The 23,043-nt window shown below is 43.0% G+C and overlaps 1 non-coding gene and 1 pseudogene across 1 annotated transcript; both read left to right on the plus strand.

Moving 5' to 3' along the window:
• Positions 1 to 3,164: 3,164 nt before the first annotated feature.
• On the plus strand, positions 3,165 to 3,282 carry LOC124596956 (annotated as a pseudogene).
• A 1,975-nt stretch (positions 3,283 to 5,257) lies between these two features.
• Trnat-ugu lies at positions 5,258 to 5,332 on the plus strand. Its single transcript has one exon. It is a non-coding gene; the product is annotated as a tRNA-Thr (tRNA).
• The last annotated feature ends 17,711 nt before the right edge of the window (positions 5,333 to 23,043 follow it).

The following is a 23,043-nucleotide window of genomic DNA, read 5'->3' on the forward strand; positions in this document are numbered from 1 at the left end:
TTGTGAAAAGCAATGGTCCCATAACACTCCCAGGTAATGACTGAGGAACTGTAACGGCACAACAGTGTGTCACGGAGAATCTACATCCTGGTGGATTACTTTTCATGTGACAGTGCTGTGGTGTCATTTTTCATTGAACTGTTGGTGTGATGATGACGTACTCCTGTGGTCAGCAAGATCCCCAGACTTGTAGCCGATAGTACCCATATGGCACCTGCTGGGACGGCAATTCCGTCCCAGTGCCAGCATCCAGGATATCGAGGGCTAGTTGCAACAATAGTGGGCCAGCTTGCCTCAGGAGAAGATACAAAGGCTTTATGACACCCTACCCAACTGAATCAGTGCACACATCCAGGACAGAATGCGTGCAACGTCATACTGATATTTGGACTGATACTGACAACCTCGTTGTGAATTTGATTCGGTCTTCGACTTCGAATAGGTGAAATAACATCACATACCGTCCCGACCCGTGATTGTTCATTCCGTTTCCTTCTCCCCTTATGGATTCTTTACTTGTTTTATGTTAGGTAGTGTGAAAATCGAAGTCACCTCTGATTTATTTAAAGATTTGCATTACAATGGGCAGTATCTACTCCTACAATTCTCAAGACATCTTATGGTGCTTGGCAGAGGATACTTTTTATACTAGTGTCACGTCCCCATTTCTTGTTCCAGCGGTGAATGATTAATAAACCTCCGTATGAAAGAATTTCTACGTTCGTGGCACTTTCGCAAGATATTCGTAGGCGGAGTCCATATATTAAATGACCCATTTTCGAACATACACTATCGGAAGCAACGCCATAAGTATTGAGTATAAGTGCGATTGTAAATTTTTGAGCGTCTACCACAGAACCTGGATGCTTAAGTCTGTGACGCTTTCGCACTTACTAAATGAACCTGTGATTAAATATGCTGCTTTGGTCTGGGTCTTCTCTGTTACCTCTCTAAATACTGTCTGATGCGAGTCATAGAGGAACAAGCAGTTTCCAAGTATCGGTCAAACAAGGGTTTTTTATGTGACACTTCGTCGTTGGATTACGGTTTCTGAGGATTCTTCCCGTCATTGTCAATCTGGCAACGGCCTTTCATGCTATTTGTTTTGTGTGGTCTTCCCACTTTAAATCGCTCCGAAATAATGCTCCCAGATATTTAATGGATCTGACTGCTTCCAATGATATTATATTGCAGAGCCTGTGTTGTTCAGAAGTACGATGCAATGTCGTTTCAGACATGCATGTATGTCGTAAGGAAAGGGGAGTGTCACAACTACATCCGTTATGAAATACACGAAATGTATTCCCAATTGCGATTATCTAAATACACATCTATACTCCGCAAGGCACCTGACGGCGTGTGGCGGAGGGTACCTTGAGTATCTCTATCGGTTCTCCCTTCTATTCCAGTCTCGTATTGTTCGTGGAAAGAAATACTGTCGTTATGCCTGTGCGTGGGCTCCAATCTCTCTGATTTTATCCTCATGGTCTTTTCGCGACATATACGTAGGAGGGAGCAATATACTGCCTGACTCCTCAGTGAAGGTATGTTCTCGAAACTTCAACAAAAGCCCGTATGGAGCTACTGAGCGTCTCTCTTGCAGAGTCTTCCAAACAGCAACATCCGCAAAAAGTCTCAGTGGACGTCCGATGTTATCCACAAGGTCATTTATATACATTGCGAATAGCGACGGTCCTACGACACTCCCCTGCGGCACACCTGAAATTACTCTTACTTCGGAAGACTTTTCTCTATTGAGAATGACATGCTGCGTTCTGTTATCTAGGAACTCTTCAATCCAATCACACAATTGGTCTGATAGTCCATATGCTCTTACTTTGTTCATTAAACGACTGTGGGGAACTGTATCAAACGCCTTGCGGAAGTCAAGAAACACGTACCTGTGAACCCGTGTCTATGGCCCTCTGAGTCTCGTGGACGAATAGCGTGAGTTGGGTTTCACACGATCGTCTTTTTCGAAACCCATGCTGATTCCTACATAGTAGGTTTCTAGTCTCCAGAAAAGTCATTATACTCGAATATAAAACGTGTTCCAAAATTGTACAACTGATCAACGTTAGAGGTATAGGTCTATAGTTCTGCACATCTGTTCGACGTCCCTTCTTGAAAACGGGGAAGATCTGTGCCCTTTCCCAGTCTTTTGGAACGCTACGCTCTTCTAGAGACCTACGGTACTCCGCTGCCCTTCGCGTACTCTGTATAAAGTCGAACTGGTTTCCCATCAGGGCCAGCGGACTTTCCTCTTTTGAGCGATTTTAATTGTTTCTCTATCCCTCTGTCGTCTATTTCGATATCTACCATTTTGTCATCTGTGCGACAATCTAGCGAAGGAACTACAGTGCAGTCTTCCTCTGTGAAACAGCTCTGGAAAAAGACATTTAGTATTTCGGCCTTTAGTTTGTCATCCTCTGTTTCAGTACCATTTTGGTCAGTGTCTGGACATTTTGTTTTGACCCACCTACCGCTTTGATATGTGGTACCATCAGCTGTATAATGGAATGATGGGAATGAAAATTTGTGCCAAATCGGGATTCGAACCTCAACTTCCCAGTTACCACAAGCGGCCGCCGTGTCACTAGTCTATCCGAGCACGCTCCACGGCCAGGCCCGACTTCCGTATGTCGTTAACGATTTGTGAATGTCCGAAGGAAAGCTGCATCGTACTTCTGAACAACATAGGCACTGCAGCATCGTATTTATCCGCCAACACCGGGCAAGCAACTTTGAATTGAAATGTATCCCCTGTGTGCGAACATACTTAACGGATGTACGAATACAAGTTGTGGACTCAAGTTGACGCCTTATTGAAGATTGCGTCTAGCCGTGGAGCGTGCTCAGGCAGTGTAATGAGGAGACGAAAGCTCGCGATAAGCGGGAAATCCGCGTTCGAGTCCCGGTCCATCAAAACTTTTTTCCTCATTCTGTTATACCGCTGATGGTTGTCCATATTCACAATTGCGAATTTATTTCATGGCTTCCAATGACTTTTTGGTATTCGTATAATCAAAAAAGACGGACCTTTTCCCTTATTTATGCACAATGGGTTGCATTTGTTTATGTCGAGGGTCCACTATTAATCCCTGTAGCAAACGTTGTTCCTCTGCAGGTATTTTCGCATTTCGCCACAACTTTCTAATGTTGTTGCCAACGGCCTTGTCGCAGTGGAAACACCGGTTCCCGTCAGATCACCTAAGTTAAGCGCTGTCGGGTTGGGCTAGCACTTGGATGGGTGACCATCCGGTCTGTCCAGCGCTGTTGGCATGCGGGATGCACTCAGCCCTTGTGAGGCAAACTGAGGAGCTACTTGATTCAGAAATAGCGGCTCCGGCCACGAAAACTGACAACGGCCGAGAGAACGGTGTGCTGACCACATGCCCCTCCATATCTGCATCCAGTGATGCCTATGGGCTGAGGATGACAAGGCAGTCGGTCGGTTCAGTTGGGCCTTCATGGCCTGTTCGGACGGACTTCTAGCGTTCTTAATTTTCTGTATACAACAGTATCAACGTTGACCAGTCTCAAGAAACTTCCAGCGTTATCTAGTAAACACTAATGGTCGTGTAACTGCATCGGGGTGTGTCCGAAATTACTTTCGAGTCATAAGATTTCTGTCTTTTAATAATGGCATTCTGTTGTCTATTTGCTAGGGAATCTACAGTTAAATCACAAAGCTTGTCTGATACACTATAAGCTCGTATTTCGTACATTAGGCGAAGTCCGGAACTGTTTCGACCTCCTTCCAGGAGCCAAGGAACCCACGGCATCCACCGGGATGGTGGCATCTACTTCTTTCTGGGACCCAGGCACAAACATAGTGAGCTGAGATTCACCCTATCCTTATTTACAAAACCCACGTTGATTCCCCCGAAGATTTTCGGTCCCCAGAAAAGCTATAATGTGTTGCAAAATTCTACTACAATTGACATCAGTGATGTAAGACTATAATTTTGTGCGTCTACTCGACGACTCTCCTTAAAAATTGGGATGTCCTACATATTTTTCCTGTCACTGGGAACGTTTTGCTCCTTTAGTGGTTAACTATAGACTGCTGCTAGAAGGAGAGCAAGTGGTTTCACGTACTCTACGTAGAATCGTTTAGGTGCCCCTGCAGATCAGTGTCTTTTACTGTGTTGAATGATTTTAGTTGATTTTCTATCCCAAGGCCGCTTATTTCAGTATCTGTCATTTTGACATTCATGTGATTGTTGAGAGAAGAACAGCAATACGATCTTTATTGGTAAAGCAATTTACTAAAAAGAAATTTAGTATTTCGACCTTCTCCCTGTCATCTCCCATTTATCTACCATTGTAGCCATCAAGTGTCTGGACGGATGATCTGGGTATGTAATGTGACGTAATAGTGCAACGTCAGAACGATTAGTTAAAATTCTTCACTTCTCAAAATGGTTCAAATGGCTCTGAGCACTATGGGACTTAACATCTATGGTCATCAGTCCCCTAGAACTTAGAACTACTTAAACCTAACTAACCTAAGGACAGCACACAACACCCAGCCATCACGAGGCAGAGAAAATCCCTGACCCCGCCGGGAATCGAACCCGGGAACCCGTGCGTGGGAAGCGAGAACGCTACCGCACGACCACGAGATGCGGGCACTTCTCTTCTCGGACGAACTAAATTAACTGCAGAGACTTTCAATTTCTCTTTCGTCTCAGCAGTGGCAATTTAAGGTATTATCATCACCCGCGGTTTACACGCTAAAAGCAGTCTTGATAGGAAAAGATAGCAACATAGCGTTACAACAATTTACGAATCCATGTATTGCGTCCTTACAAGGCCCCTAATAGCAAAAGTGATTAATCGGCTGAATTATTATGGCTGATGTACTGCTATTTAAGACACCTAACATAATTACCTACATTACGCTTTCATTTATCTGTTTCTAAACTTCCTTAAATCACATGTGACGCTGTAAAATATGATGATATTACTATGAATGATTTTTTTGAAGATGGTATCTGCTCTTTCTGACATGTTCGAAAGAACAGACACCATCTTCAAATTGTTACGGCTAATCGGCCATTGACCTCCTCCTTCTGTGCTGGATACACACGCATTGCCCGAACTCTTACGGGACTGGTAAGATAGTCTGCCGCGAGTAATAAGTATAATGTGCAGGGGCACTACGAATGAAGTGTGTGGGCATTAAGTTGGGTATGTGGGTCACACGAAGAGCGTGCAAGGGATAAATCCCTGCAGTCGCACTTTCCTCTGTGCCCTCGGTGGCTCAGATGGCCAGAGCGTCTGCCATGTAAGTAGGAGATTCCGGGTTCGAGTCCCGGTCGGGGCAAACATTTTCAACTGTCCCCGTCGATGTATATCAACGCCTGTTGACAGCTTAGGGTCTTGATTTCATTATCATTTCATAATATGAATGATGTTGTGAAAACTGCATTAGTCGTTTTACGGTTTCCACGTCATTTAGCAGGCCTTTGTGCAATATAGCAATATTCCTGCTAATGATGATATGCAGGTGTGGTCCAGTCATGGTGTACTACCACTAAGCTAAAAAAAAAAAAGTATGTTGAAGGTGAAGCACTTAATGCATGCCAATCCCAAATACATGTTTCCTCTATGTTGTACAGTAAAATACAGCGAATTTTCCGACGTACATAAGTTCAAATGGTTCAAACGGCTCTGAGCACTATGGGACTTAACTTCTGAGGTTATCAGTCCCCTAGGACTTAGAACTACTTAAACCTAACTTACCTAAGGACATCACACACACCCATGCCAGAGGCAGGATTCGAACCTGCGACCGTAGCGGTCCCGCGGTTCTAGACTGTAGCGCCTAGAACCGCACGGCCACCACGGCCGGCACGTACACAAGTGAGTTTAACGTTTATAACTACCGAATTTCAGGCCGATTTTTTTTTTCAAATCGATACTTCTGCCTGATGGAGAAACTCACTGTCTTCCGACAACGCCACATCACAAAATGCTGCCAATACCGACCTTCAACGCGGAAATCAGCAACAGGGCCTCTGGGGGTCCACGTTGCTGTTCAATACTCAGGCGCCTTTGAGTGCTGCAAACTATCAGGGGTGGAGAGGAGATCAACCGACGCAGGGCTACCAACACCAGGTACATAGCGGACGGTCGTGAAGGGTCATCGTAGAATTCGGAGTGGGACTGAGGAGACTCCAGTGGCCAGCGCGAGAACCACTTCGCCCTGGGCAACGGCCGCCCCTGCTCGCCGGCAGTCCGCAGCGGCGTCGGGGTCTCTGACACCTCTCTTGGGCGCGCAACCGCTGCGATGACTCGACGGACGTCAGCTAGAAACCAACAAGCAGCTGAATGAGCAACAACCGAGACTGGTGCGGAAGAACGACGACTTGTAAACTGTTTTACTAGCGTCGTTGAGGCTTCACAGGTTCCTAACAGCTATCCTGATTTCATGCAGAGGTGTCTCCGCTCTGCCCTCAATAAATATGCTTTCAGGGACTTAACATGTGTGGAGCTTCATCAAGTAGTAACAAGATAACAGAGCCGCAATGCACTGTCCCATGGTCTGCAGAAGAGGTCTAATCAACGTTGCCCTACTGCACCAGGCGCAAACAAACACCTAACTCAAATACGATTCGTGTGTTCGTTTGTGCAATTGAAAATCATCAATCGTTTCTCGGGTGTTATAGTGACCAAACAACTTGATCTTGAAGATATCCAGACTTTTGTAATGAATACGATAGCTGAAAAACGTATGTAAAGAAAACATACTTATCCCCAAAATGGAAACATACTTTCAATGTGTCTGATAAGATCAATATACAGTAGCCATTCCAGTGTGCTTTTATTCACATTATACTCGTACTGTGACTATTATTCTAGGATAAACAGTTATTGCAGTTCATGTATAGTAAATTAATTCAGGTAGCGTTTGTGACGTACCTCGAATTCTCTCGTCATCCATTCCGATACACACACAAAAGTGAATATCGTTAATCTTCCATCATTTAAAAAACGAAAGTATTCTCTAGTTTAGTTAGGTGCTAAAGTTGATGATAGTTCGGGGAAGGGCAACAAACGACAGGGAAGGGGAGTGGGGTGGGGTGGAGGTACTACCTAATGTATGACTGCACTCAGGGGTAATGGTCTAAGAAAGGTTGGGGAAAACTGATGTAGACGAAGCTACTGGTCCTCAAGCCATCAGTCAGCCTGAATGGTTGCAGACTTCAGACTGTATCAGTCAAGGCGAGGCCAGCCGCTGTTACACTGCATCAGCATTCATCAGCCTCCTCGCCCACTCACTCCCTGTCCGCTAGTTGCTGACTTCTCCTGGGCCGCAGTCGTCGATCTCCTGAATGAAAGAGTTGAATAATAAATAATGTTGTTCAGTAATCATTCTTGACTCACCGCCCACCAGTGTACTGGAGATGCCATCCCACGGCTCCCCGATCACCTCACTTTGGAGTGGCCATCCTGCAACAGTGGTGTCAGCGGAGTGGTCACTGCCTGCTACAGCAGAAACAGTGTGGGTCCAACTTGTTTCTTTTACGAGAGTCAAATAGAGAAAAATAAAAAGTGATTAGTTCTGACAACACGGTAGAGGTACGCTTATGAAAATTGAATCATTAAAAAAAAAAAAAAATTTCGGAATAAATCTAAAAACAGATTCGAAGAATAGCATACTAGTAATAGGTTATCGACGTAATAGGGACATTAAGCATACTAGTAATAGGTTATCGACGTAATAGGGACATTACTTACATGAAAGCCCATCACCATTCTCCATTGCATGAGCTTTGAGGTATGCATTAGGCAATCTCAACACTGAAAGAAACGTCAAACGAAGTCTTGACGAGGCCACAGCAGCTGATGTGGTCCAATGATCGTAAACGGTTCTGTTGCTTATTAGACCGATGGCATGCGTATCATTGATGGCTGGAAAGAGTCGGAGAAGCCGATCTGGAGGGGGGGAAGGGGGGGGGGGGGAAAGGGATCGGTTTAGGATAAAGGTAAATGTAGTAACACATGAAGCAATACTGATCCAACTACTTGCCATAGCAGATGGAATTCGGAAATCTACAAAAAAGTTTTGACGATGTTAATGGGAGACACAATTTACAGTTCTGATATTATCAGAGATAGAGTAAAATATAGGTGACCAAAGGTTCTCTACAACTTTTAAAGAAACCGCCCTGCAGTTATAAGGCAGAAGAACGTGAAAGGGAGGTAGTCATCGAGAATGGTGTGAGGCAGCGTTGTAGTCTTTCCTCAGCGGTATGCAATCTTCACACATATTAAGCACTGAAGGAAACCAAGGAGAAAATTGGAAAAGTAATTACATTCCAGAGCGGCGAAATAAAAATCTCAAGGCTTGTCGATGATACTGAAATCTGTCAGAAAAGGCAATGCACTTGAAAGATTAACGAAATGGATAGTGTCTTGAGAAAAGGTTTTAAAATGAAGATAAATAAAAGTGAAGCAAGCGTAATAGAGAGTAATCCACTTAAGTTAGGTGACGCTGAGATAATCAGGTTAGGAAATGAGGCGCTTAAAGTAGTAGAGCTTTGCTACGTTGGCAGCAAAATAACTGACAACGGAAGAATTGAACAGGATATAAAAGTAATGTAGACTGCTAGTAGCAAGAAAATCCGTTTTGGAAGCGAGAAATATAATAACATTGAATACAGTTTTGGGTGTTACGAAGTCCTTGCTAGTAGGATCGTTCGTTGCGCCCTGTGATTTAGTTTTTGACTTTTTAGTTGCAGGGATAGTGTCTTATCTGTTACAACTATTTGTTGTATGATACTGAACAATGTCACAAACAAGTTCGTTAAATGTTATTCAGCGGAAAGTTCAACGTCAGCTTATCGAGAGAAATTGTTTGCACTTCACGTACCCACTTTCAGAAAAATACAGTTGAGAACCGCTTCTCTTTTTTAATAAGTTCGTATAAATAACTGCTGCATATCTAAAGGTAAACAAAAACACTGACATGAAGGAAAGAAAAAGAATATGGGACATAAGGGGAAGAAATGTTGTATGGATAAGTGGATTACTAAGATACATTTATTCGCGAAGGATTCATTGCAGTAGCATGTTTGTGATTATTATCGTATGTAGTAACAGCCCGCTCAGCAAATTTTGACCTACTTGAAAGCAGTCACATATCGCTATTTACGGTTCTGTATAAATTGGGTTTTCGTCATTGATGTTTCTGCAGGTGTAAGCTGCTGATGGAGGGAGAACCGCCGGCCGGAGTGGCCGAGCGGTTCTAGGCGCTACAGTCTGGAACCGCGCGACTGCTACGGTCGCAGGTTCGAATCCTGCCTCGGGCATGGATGTGTGTGATGTCCTTAGGTTATTTAGGTTTAAGTAGTTCTAAGTTCTAGGGGACTGATGACCACAGCAGTTGAGTCCCATAGTGCTCAGAGCCATTTGAACCATTGTTGGAGGGAGAACCGTAGCTAGGTGGCGATACCAATAGAACTGTTTAAGGGTTACTTTCCAAGAAACAAAAGAAACCAGTTTCCATGCAGTCGAAGCACTCGCCAATTAACCTGTTAATGGCGTCACCTCTGAAGACTGGAAGAAAGCCACCACTAATACGTAGCGCATTATAGGAAAATGGCAGAATGATGTTATTTTGGAAAATTCGGTAGACTAAATGATCACGTCATTGAAAAACTACGGTGGCACAGTCACTTCAAAATGATACATAGGCTTATTCAGCTAAATGTTTGGAAATCACCGTTTAAGTAACTGCACAGATAAATTATATTTTCGTAAATTTTAATTTCTAGTAAGAAAGCTGTTATCAGCGTCTGTGTCCGAATGAAATTCAGCTGTGGGAGTCAGTGGCTACCACACACAAATCAGATAGTCTATCTTTCTATTGACAACACAGTTGATGCAATCATGAGGCACTGTGTAAGGTACTATCAAAAAGTTCTCGTTCGAATGCAGTACGTTCCAGAACCGGTTTACCAGTTATACAAAATCGCCGTCTTCACTGAGACTATCACCTCACCGAGGCACCAGGTTCCAGATACCCGTTTGGTAAAAGACCGCCTCCTGATGCGCGAAGAAGTCCCTAATTGCCTGCCGTACACCTACGTCGGACAGGAGTTGTCGACCATTCAAGACATTTTTAAGTGACCAAAAGGCATGACAATCGCATGGGGAGAGATCAGGACTGTAGGGAGAGTGCTCGAGTGTCTCCAGCATGAGTTGGCGTAACTTCTACGTTGTGACATTTTCGATATGGGGACGTGCGTTATCATAAACTTGGTGCATCGTTCCACAGCCGTCGTTTTAGGTTGATGTGCTGCCCCATACACATTCTTCATTCTTCGATGGATGTCTACCTATGTTTGTTCTTCGGCAACCAAGAAAAGAATAACAGCACGATGGTCGTCTTTGGACATTGGCATAGTCCAAGTTTCCACATATGCGCACGCACGTCGAAAAGTCACGAATGCCACACTGATTGCTTGCTTAATGTCGGTGCTTATATACCCGCGTCGGATTTGTGCTATGCTGCATGTACGTTGCAGCAACACCCTCGAACGTAAAGTTCTTGACTGCCCTTATATTTTTTATAATTATCCATCTTTTTTCCAGACCTACAATGGTTACTACGGTTAACACTCATAACTGATGCTATGTTACAAATTAGCTCAAAGTTTTATCACAGAAGTTGTAAGAAGTTAGTTACAAACATAGCGATTTGTTTGACGTCATGAAAAGGCGAGTGCTAAGGTTTCGAAGCGTGAGCCGAGCAGTTTGCTTTACATCTATTTCAAATTATCCCGTGTTGACAGAGTTCCTGTTAGGAGCAATTAAAGCATGATGTATTCTTAAAGTTTGGTGGACGCTATATTATCGCTGTGATTCAAGAACAAAAAGATTTCCCGCATGTCGAAAATTCGATAACGTCATCAGGAAATGCTTTTCCGTACACCATCTTAAAAATTTGCTGCTGTAAATAAAACAAAAATTGAAACACACTGTATCTATTCTGTAACAACCTGATGCCAGCTCCATTTGTGTACGACTACGATGAACAGTGTTTGAGTTTGAGCAAGCTGAATTAAATGTAAGCTAAAGCGTGTTTTCAGTAAGGAGGTGGCAGCACTGCTCCGCGTCTCCAGTGTTCCTGTCAAAATGTGAGTCCTAAAGTCGATTTGAACAGACTAAAGTTACTTCTCTCTGCCAGAGCCTCGCCTGCTCACTGGTCCAATTACACGCGGCGTCCCTAATCGTGCTCAATAACTCGCACAGCAAAGCGCTGGGAAGGCAAATCCCTGAACGTGCCGCACGGCACGCCTCATTTACCTCGCCAAATACGCAGATAAACCGTGCAGCTCGTAATGCACGACCAGCGCTCTGGCCGAGGATTATTGAAATGAAATTCCACCCCCATCTCTGCACATGCTCAGTCTGACTGCGTAACTGTCAGATTGTGGAAGATACACCAACTAAATAATTATTCATGGTTATTTACTCCGAATTTCGATTGAATACGTGATCAGCGTAACTACTTATCCTAATAAGGACACGCGTATTTCCAAAATGGAAAGGTGGCATCAGCCTCAGTTCGGCTTAAGGACTGTAGCTGAAACCAGTTAAAGTCTGTCAACTACTTCTTGTGATTTCCCTGAATCGCTTCAGAGAAATGCCGGGATGATTCCTTTGAAAGGACACAGCCGACTTCCTTCCCAATCCAATGCCACCGGTGACCTCGCTGTTTAGTCCCCTCCCCCAAATCGGTCAGCCAGCCAGCCAACCATTTCTTGCTATAACCGTCCCATCCTTTCCAGAATAGTCTTACAGTAAGTTTGGGTAGAGGCACCTGTAATATGACAACGTGTCCTATGATACCACAGCCGTGATTGCAAGAGAAATTCCCTGGAGGTAAGACACTACTTAACCACGAGAAGCGAAGGAAGCGAGAGTTAAGCAAATACTTACAGCCAAGATCTGTAGTATCACACAAACAACGATTCGTAGTTTCTCTTGTTTTACTGGTAGAGCCTCCCACAATACGTCGATTCCGGATCTAGCCTTCTTTTTTCAAACTGTACATTTGTGGTGAAATTGTACCCCAACGGATGAATTCTTCTCAGGTTATCAGCCGAGCTGTGGCGTCGTCTTGTCGCAACGTTTCAATGAGTTTCGTAACCAGAGTTTCGTACCCAGAAGACGATCAGTACGAAACTCATTGAAACGTTACGACAAGACCACTCGGCTGATAACCCGAGAAGGACTCATCAGTGGAATACGCGTAGAAACGCTGCAATCGCATATTGCATCCCAACATTTTGCCTAGGTACCGGTTGGTTATAATCAAAGTGTACCCGCTCACAGAGATCCGGTGTGGGCTGCATTTATCGTATGGCAGCAATACTTCGTAGATATGCTAATGCGTTAATGCGGATGGATTTACGATGGAAACAAAGTAGTTCCAGTTTTGGCCCCCAGGTGCAAATCTGGCGCTGTGAATGCAAGAAAATGGTATAGAAATGTCTCCATATGGAATTGATTAGGAAGGGGACGTGGGCTTTTTAAAGTCAAATAAGTGAGAAACGTATAAGTGGCTCGTAGCAGTTCCAATGGACTGTACGCAATATGTTCCTGTATACTGGCCATCAGATCAGGTAGGGACCGAACGTGTCCCTGGTACACAAGTTCTTTTAGATATCTCCCGAGCAAAAACTCATATGTGTCCAGATCAGATGACCTCGCAGGCCATGCATCTGGAAAACCAAACATTCGTGGAAGGCTGTATGAAGCAGATGTTTCACTGGGTGAACAACTTGAGCTGTTGCTCCATTTTGTATGAAAACAGTAGTTTCCACACAGTTGCTCTCTTACAGAGCAGGAGTCACATGCTGTACAAGGTGGTGTCGATAACGTGGAGACATCACGGTACTCCTGACAGGTCCTTTGGTTGTGTTCTTTTAAAAAAAGAAAGAAACGAGAGTGAAAGTACTTGTGAATCCACACCACACTGTCACGTACAGCGAGTGCAATACTATGTCGATACTGTGAGACTGTCAGAAAACAAAGCAGAGCAATCCAAACTCGTAAGCGTCGAATGCTTTCTCACGGTATTGTGCTTCTTCAAAGAAATGGTTGCCTTCACAGTGCTCCAGCAATCAGAAGCTTGCTGGATGAATTTGCGTGGAATGTTTCTGATGACCCATCCTTGCTCTTAGCGATTTTCATCTTTTCACAAAACTCAAAGAGTTCTTCAGCAGGAAACATCTCAGAAGGAATGCGAAGGTGAAGAATGCAGAGATCAGCCGGCGTAAAGCCGCCGGCTCACGAACCTAGCATTCGAACGTCAACGTTGAGCGTTCCGAGTTTCTGGCGTCATAGCGCGGCAAAAGGACGTTGAGGATTGTTTCCGAACATGAAAAGGCAATATCAAGCATGACAGATAGTATGAATGTTATCTGAATGCAGACCAGTGAGATGGAAGGAAGCCACCCACGTTACAAGCACACCATCTCTTTCCAGTGCAGAGTATGGAGACGCCATATTCGCTTTCAGTCGAAGTTCATATTTGGCGAACTTTAAATTATAACTTACGGTCTATGAATGTATGTCGTTTCAAAACGCCAGAAAATCGATCGATCGAAAAACCATCGTTTATGGTACGATTTTTGCAATAAAATGATGGGAAACGTTATATTGGCGGTTAAATAGTTTTCTAATTGTAACTTGCGTGTTATAAAAGTATGCCTCTCCGAGACAATGTCAAATAAAGATTTATCAGACACACATTTTTCTTCGTACAGTTTGTTATAATTAAATGTCAGAACCGGTAAATAACACATCTGAGATTAAAGCCTTCAGAAGATAGTAAAATACAAGGTAAGGCCAGATGTTACGGAAGCTCAGTGTAGTGTAATGAATTGAGCTGCAGAGTTACGAAGTTATGCGCGAAGTGTTGCAGGTTCGCCTCTTGCTGCATCCAATTTTTATTTCACTCATTGTCGCGTTTTCTAACAGATTCTAAGACCTTCTTATTAACTTAATACAAGTATATTTATTTAAGTGCGCTCTCTCTCAAGAGAGTGTGTGTTCAAGTGGTTTTATCTACAATAGAGCTTCCACTGTTTGCAGTAAGATATTTTCCACCTTCTCGTTTACTCTTTTATTTCACTTTGCTAAAGATTCTGCTACTGATTACAAACAACTATCAAATAAGAATGACCTCTGGAATTTACTAAAAAGAGAGAACGATGAAATATTTTTTATCTTATATGTAATACTATCGCATATGTGTGTAATTCTATTTGTAATGGAATTTTCCCTAAGCTACTGTCCTTACTAGCTGTATATGGAACTTTTCTTTGGCCTTATAACGTGTTCATGGACGCTGAAGTTTTTATTTATGTGTACTACAGATAGAACAACTTGACTAGGATACGCATAACGGAGGAAATGTGCATTTTTAATATAGATGACGAAGGAATTTTGCCGGCCGGAGTGGCCAAGCGGCTCTAGGTGCTTCAGTTTGGAACCGCGCGACCGCTACGGTCGCAGGTTCGAATCCTGCCTCGGGCATGGATGTGTGTGTTGTTCCTAGGTTAGTTAGGTTGAAGTAGTTCTAAGTTCTAGGGAACTGATGACCTCAGATGTTAAGCCCCTTAGTGGTCAGAGCCATTTGAACCATTTTTGAACGAAGGAATTTTATACCCGCCCATGTTGTAAACAAACTTGTGAGTTTCGAGCCAGATGCAGCCGACAGCTACCGCTGGAACGGGTTACGATCGCGTATACCACATTGAGACGAGCGTATCTTATGCTCAGCCCGAATCCTTTCTGAGCGTTCAGCAGCACATTTAACTCGGAACACTCAACGTTGACGTTGGAATACACGGTGCGTGTACCGACGGCTTAACGGATTGCCGACAGCTGAATATTACAATGGGAAACTAAATGTTGTGAAGAGATGTGATGAATGCTCAAATAACGGAAGCTATTGTTGAGAAAAACAACGAAAGCTTCATTATCCAAAAAGAGTCGCGTGGTTCCGGACTGAAGCGCCTAGAACCGCTCGGCCATCGCGGCCGACTCACATTAATGGATTATTGAAGTAATTCTATGCTTTCTATTTGTAATCTTGACTGGCATAACCGAAGATGAATAAAATGTATTTTGAAAACTGTATATTTTGCGTTGGTTGGAAAATGTGAAGTCCGCAGCTCGTGGTCGTGCGGTAGCGTTCTCGCTTCCCACGCCCGGGTTCCCGGGTTCGATTCCCGGCGGGGTCAGGGATTTTCTCTGCCTCGTGATGACTGGGTGTTGTGTGATGTCCTTAGGTTAGTTAGGTTTAAGTAGTTCTAAGTTCTAGGGGACTGATGACCATAGATGTTAAGTCCCATAGTGCTCAGAGCCATTTGAACCATTTGAAAATGTGAAACCCAGGGCTGATTCGGCTGAATGAATGTGTGTAACCTCGCAAAACCACCATCAAATTGGTTGACAGAGCAGTCTTTTATAAACCTGGGACTGAACCAGTGTGTCACATTTATTGTGCAGTCACAATGATTGAACTGTAGAAATGATACTACTACGCTGCATTTGGCCCTGTGTTGCACCCCACAGCGTTTGAGAAATCGTCAGTTCCGGGAGATGACATCTTTTGGACCTTGAAATTTCATGCTTATTTTACTCTTATGTCTCATAAAGCGATATTATTTGTCTTCAACGGACCTATTTACTCCAAACATGAAATATGATTATACATGCCTACACTATATCATGGCCCAATTCTTCAGAGTGCACAGGTGTACTCTGCCGTGTAAAACTGAACGTAAGCAGAATTAGCAAGACATCAAGGACGTCTACAGAAAACTGTAAACTACTGTTGTGGTTCTGTTGTGCAGCAAAGAGCATTGGATGACAGGATGGACACTTACACTGCTACAAACTGCAGGACAGAACCAAAATCGCTGCTGCATCGAAGAGTCGGTACAAATTCCTGTACAGAGAAAGAAAAAAAAATCCGAGATGTATAGTGAGAACTGAATTTCTCCCGGCGTATACAATAACTTACTGGTGACGTCATCGACAACCGCCGGGACAGGTGTACACCCTGTCATGTTCAAGGGAAAACTGCAGCACTTAAGAGCTGTGTAAGCGAATTTAAAATCTCGTTTTGCAGAGCAATTTCGGAAAGATGACACACACACACACACACACACACACACACACACTGTAACGTTAGCGTCACCACTCAACAGGGAACGACAACTATCGCTGAAACAACCGGTTTTCGGTTACATCGGTTTTCTTTAACGGTGGTTGAACCTGAGTTTTAAAACTGCTCAGAACAACCAGTTTCTGAAATAACCGATTCTCTTTTTTTATTCCTATTATTTACTGTAAAAAAAACGTAGAACTCGAACAGAAACAAAAGTATTGACTCCCTCAGTTTCAGGATACATAAAATCAAAATATTAAATTAAATAGGTGAACAAAAGAAAATTTAGTCCGTCCACCATTCGCTGCTTTTCTTGAAAAGTGGCGACTGAATACTATAAATAATCAGCATTATTCTCCTGTTGATTCCAATCTTTTAAAATCTGTTTACAAATCATATTATATTCGAGGATCCTACCAAACGAATAATTTGTGCTAAAGGGTGAAAACTGAGGTTGAAGAAGCATTTTTCATGTTAATTTGTACTGTTTCAAGGGATAAGTCAAATGAGGCACATTATGTAGAACGGGCAACACATCAGACACTTTCTATTTTTATTGTAAACTACGAGCGGATTGTTAAGTTTCATGTTTTCTCCTTATATGATGTCACAAGTTTTTAGTGGCTCGTCTCGTTCTTAATCGTTTAAAGGAAATGGAGCATTATAGTTCATTGATACCGCACGTCATAAAATACTTTCAGAGTGAGGCTGATACCATACTGCAACACGTCTAATGTCCGATGACGACAACGAGATACCATGCAAGTCTCTCACGCAGCATGTACACGCTTATCATCCAATAGGCCACGCGACATGGTAACATGTACGTTATTGTCAGTGTATCAGCTGGTATGACATGTGTTTATTACTCGTTTCTGTCGACATTGATATTAAAATAGCACTGATCGCTTTTCTCATTTTATATAATAACGTAGTATGTGAATCCCACGTAAGTTTTATGAATAAAAATTTTTCCTTTTATAAAAAAGGTTTACTTAAACAGGAAAAATTTTAGCATTGCTGTTATGGTTAACTGGTATTTCGGTTTTTTAACAGATTAGTAGTAAGAAATAAAAAACTGGTATAATCGAGACCAAACAAAGAGCGAAAAATACTGGTCATTCAGAAGTAAAATACCGGCATCGGTTTTAACCGGTCGGCTGTTCCCATCTCTACACACAACCAGAGATGACAGACGTCAGGAATTATCTGTAGCGAAAATTGATAACTATTGGTTGATGTAGCAGTAACACTGTCCCTCTGTTTTTTGCCAAGAAAGAGAGCAGCGTTACAAGCAGAATTTAAGCATGCACTTCCGGCTATTGGGATGGTGTCATTAAGGCAACAGTTGAAATTAAATTAACAAGTGACTTCATACATAGAGAGGGATGTTTTTGCTTAAACTTTGCATAGAATGGTGCTCTCTACCTTGTCAAAAGCCAGAGGGACACCGTTAATGGTACATCACCGGTTGGTTATTAATTTCACTGTCGATAACTTCTGACATCGCTCATCTTTGTATGGCGGCCTAGTGTTTACAGTGTGTGTGTGTGTGTGTGTGTGCGCGTGTTCACGGAATGTCTCTGCAAACCGGTGTCTTAAATTCCATTGAAGAGCCCTTACTGCAGTTTTGCCTTGAAAATGACAGGGTGTGTACCAGTCTGAATATCGGCGGTTATCGACCACTTCATCCATCTGCATTACTGTAAGTTATCTGAAGACATACAGGGTGTTCCGTAAGAGGCTGAAAAAAATGTAACATGTCATAGAAGATGCTCCACTGAACAATTTGGATTTACGTAAGCTGGGGTCGGAGAAGGCAACTTAAGTATACTATAGGAATAAAGTCACGTTACTGTGTTCTTTTTTGTTTACATTAATTATAGTTAACTATTTTATTTTCATAAGTTACAGTTAACTGCAAATACCATCATTGATACCATGAACGTACCATTTGTACTGTATATTACAAAATGTGCTGAGACTGACGGCCATCAGCATCAATGCAAACATGACATCGGCGATTAAGATTCTGACGCATATTGACGTATATCCCTGGTGTGTTTCGAATCGCATCACAAGCAGCTACAATTCTGTCAACAAATTCCATCTCCGTATCCCCTGCGGTCTCATACACAAGTGACTTTGGATATCCCCATAGAAAATAATCAAGGGGATTTAGGTCAGGTGACCTCGCAGGCCGTGGTATAGGACATCCCCTTCCAACCTAGCAACCAAGAAATACTGTAACGGTACCGTTCCATCGTATCGTACTGTACGTCTCTGAATAGCACTAAGTAATGAATGGGTCTGTAGTTGATTCATAAAACGTTCCGTCATGGGACAATGTAAATACGATACACCTTATGGACAAATAAAAAAAAAACTTCATTGTGACGTCTTGGTTGTCAGGCTCGCCCCTCTTGTTTCCTTCCAGGAAACAAAGAATGTACATATAAATAAACAGCACAGTAGATGTAACCTTGTATGCATGTTAATTGTAAACAAGCTGGAAAGCAGTAATGATAGACAAAGCTGTAGCGTAATTTATTTCGATACCCTCTTAAGCTAGCTACTGCGACACTAGTTTCCCTATCTCATATTGTTCAGTGGAGGATTTTCTATGTCCTGCTAAATTTTTGCACGCTGTTACGGAATCACCCTGTATAGTGGATGTCAAGGTCACGGAAGCCCGTCCGGCTCAGCAGCGTTAAACTTGCCATTCGGTAGAGTCGTTGATAATCTGTGTTAGAGTTTTCTTATGAAGAAAACGACTGTGCGGGATTTCAGGAGGGACAAATACTTCCTCGTGTCCTTTCCCCTCTGCCCCCCTTCCCCCCCCCCCCCCCCTCCTTTGAGGTGGCATCTAGCGAAGTGATTCGTTAGCAGACGGCGACATTCCCGAGACGTTATCCGCTTTAACAGCGCGAGGATTGTTGTGGTTCAGCGCGGCGGAGTGCAGCTGCGTGAGGGAGGGGGGGAGTAGGGGAAGGGGAGGGGAGTAGGAAAGGACAGAGTAGCGGGGGGGGGGGGAGGTGGGAGGAGGGGAGGGGGGAGAGGATGTCTCGGAGCAGCGCCGGGTATCCGGGTACGCGCTCGCACAGCCGGGTAGTATCGACCAGCGGCGCGGCTGCATAGTAGGCTGGGCGCGCTGCATTGTGAGCGGCGCCGGCTGCTGTCTGCTGCCTGGTGCCTGGTCGCTGTGGCTCTGCTACCAGATGAGACGAAGCGAGGCGAGACGAGACGAGACGCCATGCCGTGCCATTCAGCGCCCCTCCGCCCGGCGTCGCCGCCTCATTAGCCCAGCGCCCACTCCGGCCCGGCGCTCTTAGCTCCATCTGCCGCGAGCACGCCTCCTTTGTCTGCAGTCACTTCGGCGCCAAAGGAAAGGAATGCACACATTGATGGGCATTCCGCCGGCACGCCGCCTTCGTTACGGATTTCAGGTTTTCCCTAGCCAGGAGATGCAAGGTCACACCAGTTCGTGTCTGCACGCGAATCAAATAATGCAGGGATGGCTGGCAGTCATAGTTTTAATGAGCCGCTACCGTATGGGACTGATTCGAGCACAGCTGTAGTTTTTTGGAGATTAATAGTCAATATTTATGCAGAAAATCAGATCTCTTCTACCACCTCCAAGTAATTTGGGGCATAAATCTGTACGTACATAAAAAGGCAATGCCCTCACTGACTGACTCATCATCGCCCTCCCCAAACTACTGAGGATACAACTTGAAATTTGAAGAGACTGTTGATCTTGTACTGCAGACGTCGTTTAAGAACGAATTTTTCGAAATTCCACTCCTAACGTGGTGTAATTAGGGATGAAAGATTCTTTGAAAATACGCAGTTATTAAGGCAATTTTGAAGCTACACCTACAAAAATTGTTGTTTCGTTTCTCGGTCAGAAATAAAGAAATGTGTGTTTCATCATTTTTGGAAATTTAACCTCTATTTTTAAAGTTACATCTATGAAACTTGGCATTTGTCTTCTCGGTTACAAATTAAAAAAAAGTATTTAATTGTTTTTGTAATTTCATCACCTAAGGTAATGAAAGAGGGGATGAAAAGTTTCGTGAAATTATTTCATTATGAAAGGATTTTCAACGCTAATTCAATGAAAATTTATATTGGCTTCTATGTTAGGAATTTTAAAAAAAAATGCGTTTTTCACTGTTCTTGAAATTCAACCCCTAAGGAGGTGAAATAGAGGACGACGATTTTTAAGGAAATATTTCGTTATATTAAAAAAAATTTAAGTAGATCTATGAATATTGGTATTTCAGATCTCAGTTAGATATAAAGTAACATGTTACAGGATGAAAGTGTCTATGGAAATATCACCATTGTGTGTGTGTGTGTGTAGTGACTGAAGTGTTATGAAACAATGTGCACATTGTGTGTGCAGTGACATAGTGAGATATGAGTCAACGGTGTGGCATTACATTATTTAATAAGTTACTTGTAAAAAGAGTATTGTATACTGGGAGTAAATCTAATGATTATGTCTAACTAGAAGCCTGTAAATATATGTGTATACAAATTAGCTTATTTTAAATTGGTCTAAACTTGTAAATAATTGACATGTCCTATACCCTTGTAAAAAGAGATATACGGATGAATAAAGCTACTAGCCGGCCGAAGTGGCCGTGCGGTTAAAGGCGCTGCAGTCTGGAACCGCAAGACCGCTACGGTCGCAGGTTCGAATCCTGCCTCGGGCATGGATGTTTGTGATGTCCTTAGGTTAGTTAGGTTTAACTAGTTCTAAGTTCTAGGGGACTAGTAACCTCAGCAGTTGAGTCCCATAGTGCTCAGAGCCATTTGAACCAATAAAGCTACTACTACCACGTCTACTAGGAACGCATAAACATGATCGGTAAACACCTTGGACTACAACTACAAGAATGGCTTATTGGTCAGAAGCACATTCGGAATATACTATGCTCCTGTGGCCTTAACTAGCGTGTGAGTTTAGAATCTATTGCAGTTTGTGAACAACATAAAAATTCTATTAAAAAGAAGATAGAAAGAAATAACTATGCAAACCATACAGACTACGCGAGAGAAGGAGCGGGGGCTAAACTAGTTACAAATATAGCTTCTATATGAATGACATATACTGGGTGGCTATAATTAAAATGCAACTACTCACAGCGGTCCGGTGTGGACTGTAATTATCGCATGCCTGCGAAACTTTGCAGATATGTTAACATGTTAAAGCAGAATCGACTTACACAGCAAAGATATAGTATGTATGGAAAGCTCTGTATAAAGGAAAGTGTGGCCATCTTATTGCCCTGCGTTTGCCGCCGTTCGCAGTTCAGCACTGTCTGAAACCGTGTCACGTTACATTAGCAGCCATTGTGGGCCCAAGCGTTACGTGTGAAGCATAGGAAGTGTTGTGTATTTTCGAAGTTTTAAGTAGAATAACGCCTCAGCTGTCAGTATCGTACAAAGTTATCATGACGTAGATTGACTGGACAGTATGGTTTAAACTTATATTTAGGATGCTCCCAATAATAAATTGTACTTTGTTCCACACAACATAAAGCACAAAAGGAAAAAAAATGTTTTGCATTATGCAAGTACCTACGACCTTTCATTCAGTAACCGTTAACGTTGCCATGTATTTTTTTTTTTTTTTCGTTATGGTTCGTTGTATTTCGTCGTAGTGGATATCACATGACATCCGTCGAAGCTCAGTTCTTTTATTACAGTGGGCAGCTAATCCTCTGACCGAACACGCTGAGCTACCGTGCCGGCTTGCCATCAGACTGTTATTACTGTTGCAACCTGGACGTTAATCTACATTTTATTAATATAAGTACAGCTGTTGCTGTTTCCTAAGGCTCACATCAGATCGTAGGCCTAGTTTTTTTCTAACACATTTTAAAAATATTGTATTCTCTTGTATTTTCGTCATCATTCTCCTAACGTCATAGAACAATTTTCAGACAAAATTTGTAGGATAGATCTGACACAAATATAAAGTGTGCGAAATCATATAGGCACGTCTGTCGATTCTGTTTACTAAGGTACCACGCAAAATATATTTGAATCCAGTGCTTTAATTTGTATAACAAAAGAGACATTGGGCGAATTTTCGCAGTACCGAGTAGCAGGAACAAGAAGTAAGTCGACATAGAGCTATAAAATAGCGATGAATTTTTCCTTGCACTTGCGAACTAATATTGGTTCCCTTTTGTCCTGCTGACAACTGGTTAGGACCAATTTAACGCTAATTACGAAAACAGGTGTTCTAACTCGATACCGCAGCAAGAACTGCGAAATCTGCTTTCTCTATTAGTAAAGGATAGCACGGAAAAACTGTTTCATGCTCGCCACAACAAATGCTTATTGACTCATTTAGCTTAAATTTATTGAGATTTTTTGTTGCTAAATATCCGACATGTTCCGCTTGAGGCCACTGATAAGCTTTAGCAGTGCATTAGACGGTTGAGTGCACTGCTTTAATACACACCGCTAAAAATTCTGCAGAAATCAATGTATCGCCAGCGGCGCAGTGGGCCCATAAAGACGGGCACTGGCAAGTTGGCCGTACTTTCTCTACACAGAGCTTTATTTGTGTGACGGCATTACATCCACGCTGTCATTTGACAAGCCATAACCTGAGTGAACGGTATGGCTTTCGAGAAGAGAGACCGCGCACTGTTAGTGAAACAGTTCTATGTGAACGGCAGAAATTAATGTTCCATTGAAAGAGTACCGCTGACTGTAAGGTCCGACGAAAGGTCTTATGTTATTAAATGATTTAAAGACGATGATAATAAAATTCGAAGACACAGGTGAGCAGGGTAAGGCACCTGGAAGTGGAAGGC

This window comes from Schistocerca americana, chromosome 2, assembly GCF_021461395.2.
Source record: "Schistocerca americana isolate TAMUIC-IGC-003095 chromosome 2, iqSchAmer2.1, whole genome shotgun sequence".
In the NCBI taxonomy this organism is placed as follows: Eukaryota; Metazoa; Arthropoda; class Insecta; order Orthoptera; family Acrididae; genus Schistocerca; species Schistocerca americana.